At 35.5% G+C, this 8940-nt stretch overlaps 1 protein-coding gene across 1 annotated transcript in view; it reads left to right on the top strand.

Moving 5' to 3' along the window:
• Nucleotides 1–276: 276 nt before the first annotated feature.
• The window catches only part of LOC108744596 (nuclear receptor subfamily 2 group C member 1-like), an 89664-nt gene continuing 81000 nt past the window's right edge, over nucleotides 277–8940 (top strand). The window contains exon 1 of the mRNA XM_018480460.1: nucleotides 277–1065. The gene's annotated coding sequence lies outside the window, so the exon portion shown is untranslated. The remainder of the gene's footprint in view (nucleotides 1066–8940) is intronic.

Below are 8940 nucleotides of genomic sequence, written 5' to 3'. Positions count from 1 at the left end.
AGAAAGAGGGCTGCAATCGTTATACCTAAAACTGCCTACTTTTGCCACCGCGCATCCACGCCATTTTAAAATTTCCGCTAGCTTCCAGCGTCAGGCCTGTAGGACACCTTCACAGGCACGAAGGTCTGGTAAGACATATTAGATGCAGAAGAAGAAGTTGAGAGGAGTAGAGGTAGACTTAGATAAGATTACTGTTCACAAATAGTTAAGGATGTGGGTTGTTCTAGTTTTGGAGAAATGCGAAGTTAGCTGAGGATAGGAAAAAGTGGAGGTGCGTGTCCAACCCGTCTTAGGACTGACGACCTTATGATGATGATGTTAGCATCTTCATTAACAGTTAACAGTTTCGTCGACAAATGTTCAGCAATATACGAGATTTTATCTCAGGCAAGTGATGTGTTATCCTGCCATTTTAACGAGTTTTTATTGTCTAATTAGCGAGTTGTCAACGCCGATGTGCTTTGCATTGTTCAATAGTCGTCAGTTAACGCGGCCTTCGAAATGATAATCCGGAAATAACGCAAAAAATTCCGCAGCAATACGAACAGGTAAGCTCTTAACTATCGGCCGCATCGTCCGTCGTGTTGTTGGTTGTCGCCGACCAATAAAACAACGACAATTAAATTTTGTTGCGCACGGTTGACTTGACTTCCTTGTCGTTAATTCAATAGCGATCGCCCTGGGGCTACGAAAGGCATGCGCCCGCTGCTAAAAACAGTTTTATTAATGTGCGAACTACGCGCATTTCCTGCTTAAACTCGCACCAGTTGCGGTCGGTCCCACGATTCTGCGCAATTCAATTGGCTAAAGTTAAGTAAGACTTTGATGCGCTTAACCAATCGGAATGGCTCGTGGGATGTTTGGGGGGCGAGGTTAAGTCGGTTAAGTACCGAGGAGTACTGTCACGTAGCGCCCTCGCAGGCCGTTTCAGGAAGCACCGAGATGCTCCGGAAGATACAGGTGAACTGATGGATCAGTACCTGTGCGACTCATCTATCTGAAATGTTCCGTGTGCTTTAAAGTCGGTATGCCGCGGTTTTCGCTTAAACTCGTCGCTGAAGGAAGGTTAGTTTTAGTTCATTTTGTTCTTGTTGTGGTGGAGGTGCTAGGGTCCGAAACGTATAAGCAATTTTCCCTAGGTATATTAGATATAATAAGTATGCTAATTTCTTCTAATTTTTTTGTGAGTCTTAAGGGGTCTCCAATTTTTTTTAATTAAAACTGGAAATTACTCACAAGGTCACTAATTAAATTTAGCTTTTTTTACGAGAAATGAAAACAAGAAAACTGATAATTCAAATGTGATTTTGTTTGATAGAAAATAACGTCTTAAGGAAGGGCTGCTCTCTTTTCAGAAGTTGGCCCTATGTAGGTATATGATCTCGCTTTTCACTTAAAGTTGGGGCACTGTTTGCGAGTGTTAAATATAACTAACAAAAGCCAAAAGGCTCTTAAGCATACATTAAGTCCGTTATTTTTAACTTTAAAAAAGTGGAAGTCAGTCAGGCAAAATATAAAAAATCTTACATGTTGCATGATGATTTACGGAAGGATAGATAGGTACCATCAGTGTGCCAATTCCTTTTATTCTTGTGTCATTCAACTGCATTTTAATCTACCATCCAAGAAATCATGGTCTCATCTGGAAAAAGAAAAGAACGAATTAGGTATCGAGTAGTTACAGGCAATGATCTTATTTAATAGTTTTTCATTCAACAATCTTTAATTAGGTGCGCTTTTAATTTTTGGCGGAGCACTTAGTGATTTTAATGCTAGGCTTATTAACAAGATTGTGCACCTGAATTGAAGTATTAGGTAGATATAATTCATCTATCAATATTAGGCAAGCACACGTAAATATTCTATTAGGTGCAGGGAGGATTAAAATACGTGTATAATAAATTAGGTTGATGTTATATCTGTAGACATCCTGCAAAAATTTATTAGGCGGGTGTATGTAGTTAAAGAATTTTTTAATTTTTTTTATTTAGTTCTCCACTTGTCGAGGATTTTCCTTGTGATGGTGGTATAAATACATATTTATCTTGTATAGATGAAATATAAATCGTATTATTAAAAGTCGGGAGCTCTTTTGAATAGTTCCTAAACAGAGGGGGGTGTGGAACCGCCTTTAACAAAAACAAGTCACTTCTATGCTCGCGAACCATTAATTTAGAAATTCGAAAAAGGTTGTTAAAGGTGTATGTTTGGAGCACGGCGTTGTACGGGTGCGAAACATGGACAGTGGGCGTGGCGGAAAAGAAAAGGTTAAAAGCGTTCAAAATGTGGTGTTACAGGCGAATGATGAGGATACCATGGATAGAGAAGGTTGGAAATGAAGAGGTTTTAGAAAGAATAGGAAAACAGAGGGCTGTACGGAAGTCAATAAGAAATAGGCGCGATAGGCTGGTAGGACACCTTCTCAGGCATGAAGGTCTAGTCAGAGACATATTAGAGGCAGAACCGGGGGTTGGAAGGGGTAGAGGTAAACCTAGATTTGATTATTGTTCGAAAATAGTTAAGGATGTGGGATGTTCTAGTTTTAGGGAAATGCGAAGATTAGGTTAGGATNATATTATATATTATTTATTATAACTTTCTTTAAAGTCCGATGCTGGCAACATGCTCATCTGTCTGCATCTCTTTCTGTTACATATCAATTGGTGTAATAGTATTCCCTTTTCTTTAATAGTGTTCGCTGCAATTCCTACCTTACATCTCTTTTCTATGCTTATGAAATTCCCTACAACGTCTGTTGTGACAAAAAGTAGGCGTTCTGACAGCAAATGCTCTTGTCTAGTTAATAAGTTGGAAGAAGAAATTGTATACAATAGTCTTATTGCTGACTATGTCAATTTCAAACGTGCCAACTATAGTAAAAAACGTATTAGAAGCAGAAACAAGCGTTAAGAGGAGTAGGTAGAGGTAGACTTAGATTAGATTAGATTATTGTTAATTAAGAGTGTGAGATGTTCTAATTTTAGAGAATTGCGAAAGTTAGCTCAGTATAGCAAAGAGTTTAAGTGCGTATCCAACCAATCTTACGACAGATGATGTACGTAGTAGTAAGCAGTGTTATACATATGCTTCAAGTATTACTATGAATTTATGTTTATGATTTTTCGCTTTGTGATTTACATTACAAAATTTCAGCTGTTAACGAATTTTGGTAGATATCCAACATGGAAATCTATTCAACATTAGGCTGCGTTTTTCTACTTCGAAGAAACAAAATATTCTTTAGGAATCATTACAAGAACTATAATTAGATGAAAAAACTATATGAAGTATACTGTAGATTTGCTTTTGGAATATTGTTAAAACTATAAATTCTATATACAAGTTGATAACTTCCGAAACGAAAAGCGTAATTGATTAATCTGTTAAGTTATTTTTCTAACGATTAGTAACACGGAAATTGGTATCCTGTTACAAGATCCTGCAGGTTAATCTCAAGGTTATCGTCTGAAAATCACACAATATGAAACAGATCAAGATTTTCCATACAAAGAACTGTAGCTATTTTTACAGATGCAAATAATGGTTAAGTGTATTGGGTATTGTGTAAAAATGTGTAGATTTTTATCAAAAATAACCATTAAATATTACGTTCGCCAGTTGATATTGTGAAGGCTGTTTAAATATAAATCAGCTCGAAATTCTACTGTTATACCGCATTCAAATCACGAAATAATCTCAATCTGGGTTAAGACTGAATACAAAGTGATTTATATGCAAATTAGAAATCGCTATGAGTTACTTTATAGCCATTATCATATCCAACTATTTATAAGATTTACTTACTTTAATGCAGAGACCTTTTCATAAGATAAATAATGAAAGATTAAGTAACGAATATGGAATAAGTACATGTAGGTGTAACGAACTTAAATCTAGTTACTTGAGTATTAAATACGTCAAATAAAAGTAACAACGTTTTATGAAGCATTTAATTATTGTTTAGAAAAGTGTAAATAAAATCAAGATCGAGTCGGATATCCCTTTTACAATAAATTTCGGCCCAATTCCTAAAAATTAATACAATTAGTATATTCAAAATGGATTTAAATTCATTAAAACATATCCTGGTTTAGAAATGGCAGGGGGGATTTATATAAATATAAATTAATAAATAACTATTAACTAACGGTTACATTTAGGACTTTTTCAGGTATTTTGCATCGATAAACCTTTATTCACACCCAAATTATCTTGTGACTGAAGTGTTAATATCAAGAGATCTTAAAATAGTTTTTGTTGCATTTTAAGGGTCCTGCACTTTAAAAGTAAAAAGCAGTAAAATAAAAAGTCATTTATGAATCAGTTGTTATTCACAACAAATAAGTGATGCTTAACTGAAAAAACAATGATCACAGTGAAATAAGAATTTGTTAGTGATTCATGAAGAAACTTGCACTGTTCCTATCAGTAAGTTTTGTAATAGTAAAACTTATTCAAACAAGTCAAACATATTTATGATTGAAAATTACTGTATTGATATAAGTAATTTGTAACCCATTTGCTAATAAGAATGCATTATTACAATTTAAAGCATAAAAAAGTCACTAGTTGACTCATTGGTGAAATAATGTTCCTGAGAGCTATTTCGGGCTGATTCCATGCTTTTTTTCTGAACTTATTATATTTACTTGTTTTTTACTAGTTTCGTCGATTCAATTGGTATTTTCACCAATTACACCAGTTAATACTCACTAATTTACAGTGCTGTTATTATTTATTGAGAATAATTAGTGAGTATTCACTAAAAATTAGTGAATATCCGCTGTTTTGTTTGCAAAGAGTAGATATTATTTAAAGAAATCCCATCCTACCCAACGGTTATAATACTTTTCGTAGTACGCAATGGGAACTCAGAAACTATTTCTCCAAAAATTTCATAATCTCTGTGTCTGAGTTATTAAATTTTGTTTCAGTTCAAAGTTCAAATTTCATCTTAGCGTTAGATTTCAAATTCAGTTCAACGAAAATGCAAAGTTTAATTCTGCATAGGAGTTTCTGAAAGCAGTGTTGGTTTCAAAACACATACGGATAGATAGTGCAGTAAACCTAATATGGTGTACCAACTAAAGAAACTAATTCTCATTATAACTTAATCCAAGCGATGGTAACAAAACTGAAACAACGGTAAAAAATGTAATATTTGACAATCCTTGAAACCAACACTACTTTCAAAACCGCTTGAGGGTTCCTGGAACCCTAAATGACTATAAAATGTAGGGTTATGACAATATTGGATGGATCTCAATTTAAGAAAACTCTTTTAAACATTACGAATATGCAACTTGACGAATCTCTAGCTATTTTACTGTGGACTCATCTCTTTTGTTTAAATTTTCTTTGGAAGGTTATTTTGACGTTTGTCATATTTGCTTTTGGTGTAAATAAAATACCACTTTGTTTTTATCAGTTCGTCACCGCACGTTCCTGCTAGAATAACAACAACACCAACGAATGTACGTACTAATGCAATTAAATAATCATAAGAGTATCATAAAAATCCGAGTTGGCAGTCATAAATAATCGAATAACCAAAATAAACAGGTTCATTATGTCACTATTACAATAATTACGACGATTTTTATTGCGCTGGTTTTTTACAACGAATTTTTGACATACAGACGGTGTGAAAATGACGATACTACGGTATTATCAAATCAATCAAAGAACTTTATAAGAACGACTCATTTGAATGAGAAGTTTATCTTCAAAATCAGAACAAATTCAAAATGGGAAATTTAAACTAATTTCTTAATTTCGTTGTCCATATCAATTGACGTCGCCAGCAAAATATTTTTTTGCAAAATGAACAATTAAATAAAACATGGAAATATTACTGGCAATATAAAAAAATACAACATGTAATTATACAACACGCTATTGAAGTGAAACTTCTTCAAACACACAAACATACCGGGATAGGGGTTAAGGAATTGGTTTAATGGCATTATTTGTACACTGTGCTTCGTACGGGTGTAATACTGATATTAAATATACTATAGAATGTCTTTATATACAATAATTACAGCTATTTTATCATTAGACAATACAAACCGGTCGGTACCACCGCAACCGCTACGACCCTGCATTTCAAGTCTGTAATATCTTCGAAAATATTCATTTAAATTACATACTGTATAGGGCCTTATTGATCTATATTAAATGCACAATGTATTTAAAAGTACTTAATTGGATAAGGATTAATGCTGTATTGCTTAAAATCGCTTCGTAAATAAGCCATTATTTCTCGTAAAAAGCAAAGGATAAAAAATGGTTATTGGGGGTTATCCCTAAGAGATAGACATATACCATCACGGACATTTTTGTAGACCTTTTTAAGGTGTACAATACTATAGTACATTAATTTCATCTATCCCGTAGGGTTCAGCCAGCGTTTGCAATGTAAGCGCAAAAAAAAATGTGTTTATTTACGACATCACATTACAAACCTCTAAAATTATCAGTGTTTTCCTACTATGTATTACCTATACATATAAACCTTCCTCTTGAATTACTCTATCTATTAAAAAAAACTGCATTAAAATCCGTTGCGTAGTTTTAAAGATCTAAGCACACATAAGGACAGACAGCGGGGGAAATGCGTTGCATGATTTCGTTACATAGCAACTCGCATGAAACGAACTTACCCTACCGTGCGTAAAGTTTCACTTCAAAAAATAAGTCATCACTCACAAACGCTAGAGAAGACTTTTAAGTACTAAAAACATTTCTAAACAATTTGTCATGAATTAGAAACTGATGGTGACATGTTTGAAACATTATATTCGAATAAATCAAATCTCTGCTTAGCACCCCTCTTTCTCTTCCATTAAAATTAATAGTATTAGGGTGCGCTATAGCCTGCTCAATTTGCAATTTCGATGCCACTAATGGTTAAATTCTAAATCCGATGATGTACTCATTATTTTTACACATTTCTAATAATAATATTGAATCTGTTGGTCAGTTTTGCGATGTTTAAAGTGTTTTTTATAGGGCAGGATTAAATCCGACATTTAACGTGTACCATTAGCGACGAATCTTTATCGAAAATTTCGACCGTAAATATCGCGTTCCAACATCAATAAATTACCGTAAATGGTAAAGCAGATGCTACAATAAATGAGAGAACGAGACGCAGTACTTTTTTATGTGGCCGTTTTTGCAGTTGATAAAGGACATCACTTGCCGAATGTCAAGCGATTCACAGTGGTACCAAATACGAAAAAAGTATTTCATAAATATTTAAATGACTTTAGAAAGCGAAATTTTAAGACTCTAGCTACACTTACTTTATAATAATGTGAAAAGAATAACATCTAAATAGTGAACCATATCCTGGGTTGATGGCCGTTGTCTGCGATTGTTTCTTGTTTTTCGACAGAGAACACGGACGAAGTCGTTTATTCGCCGTTTCGCCAACAGTTGCGGTTATCATCATCAAAGAAGGTAGCAAGGACGTAAGCTCTGATTTATCCTTGCGGTTGTATAGATACTGAATGTTAGACTCAGTCTTAATAAAATTGTAGTAAGTAGAGAATCAGAAACAGTCTTAGAACAAGTGAGTTTTTTTTATTGAAAAAGATCATAAGTCAGTCCTAAGACTAATTGGACACGTATCTCCACTCTTTCTAATTCTGAGCTAATCTTCCCATTTCCTTAACGGTACATCCTTAAATATTTGTAAACAGTAACTAGGTCTAGGTCCACTTCTACTCCTTTTACCTTTCATTCCTCTTATCTCCTGTTTCTGTTTCCAATACGAGGCCTGTTTTGTCTTGTTTTGCTTGCACGTGTTTTGGCTTGTCTTCGATTTTTGCCTATTCCAAAAAATGGATTAAAGAAAGTGTATCAAATTTTGTGTGAAAAACAAAATTAAGTACGCGGACGAATTCCGAATGTTGACTGTAGCATATGGTGAAACTTGCTTGGACTGAAGCAACGTTTATCGGTGGTACAAAATGTTCCAAGAGGGCTGAGAAGATGTGAAAAAGACGAAGATCGTGCCGGGCGCCCGAGCACGTCAACAACAGACGAAAACATTGATAAACTGAAGAAAATAGTATTGGCTAATTGTCGAATCACCGTTAGAGAAGTTGCTTTGAGCTGTTGGAGTCTGTCCGCGACAACCCAAATTTGCTTCAGAGGGTCATAACTGGTGACGAATCATGGCATCATGGTTATGACGTGGAAAGCAAAGCTCAATCATCCCAATGGAAGCTGCTGCACGCGCAAAGACAAAAAAAAGCGCGCCAAGTTAGGTCGAATGTGAAGGTTTTGCTTAGAGTTTTCTTCGATTGTAGGTGCGTGATGCATCATGAGCTCTTGTTGCAGGATAGAATGGGCAATAAGGAATATTACCGGCAAGTTATGCCCAATTTACGCGATGCAATCCGCCAGAAACGCCCGGATTTGTGGAAGAATAAAAATTGGCTTTTGCACCATGATAACGCCCCTGCTCGCACATCGTTGCTTGTGCGCTAATTTTTGGCCAAAAACAACAGATTAATAATGCCGCAGTCACCGTATTCCCCAGGTCTGCCCCCTGTGACTTTTTCTTGTTCCCGAAACTCCAGAGGCCCACGAAAGGACGACGCTACGCTATGAGTAAGGAGATAAAGACGGCATCGAAGGAGGAGCTGAACAAGACCACAAAAAATTATTTATTGAGAGAAACATAAAACAAATGTCTAATTCGAGATTCTTATTTTACGAATAATTTTCGTTATACATTTTTGACGTGACAACGTCTTATAATTCGATGGATAATTCGATGCACGCACGAAAAAACATGACTCATGCGGCGTTACCTCGCTCTGAGGCGTTCCATTTAAGGCTTGAAGTGCAAGCGAGAGCGCGGAACGAGCGACAAAGAGGCACAATCGGCCTCCGCGTTCGGCAGCGTTCGACATCTGTCTCTCT

Source organism: Agrilus planipennis, unplaced genomic scaffold (genome assembly GCF_000699045.2).
Source record: "Agrilus planipennis isolate EAB-ADULT unplaced genomic scaffold, Apla_2.0 scaffold47, whole genome shotgun sequence".
Classification (NCBI taxonomy): domain Eukaryota; kingdom Metazoa; phylum Arthropoda; class Insecta; order Coleoptera; family Buprestidae; genus Agrilus; species Agrilus planipennis.
Note: the sequence above shows the minus strand (reverse complement) of the source record. Positions and strands in the feature narration are given on the sequence as shown.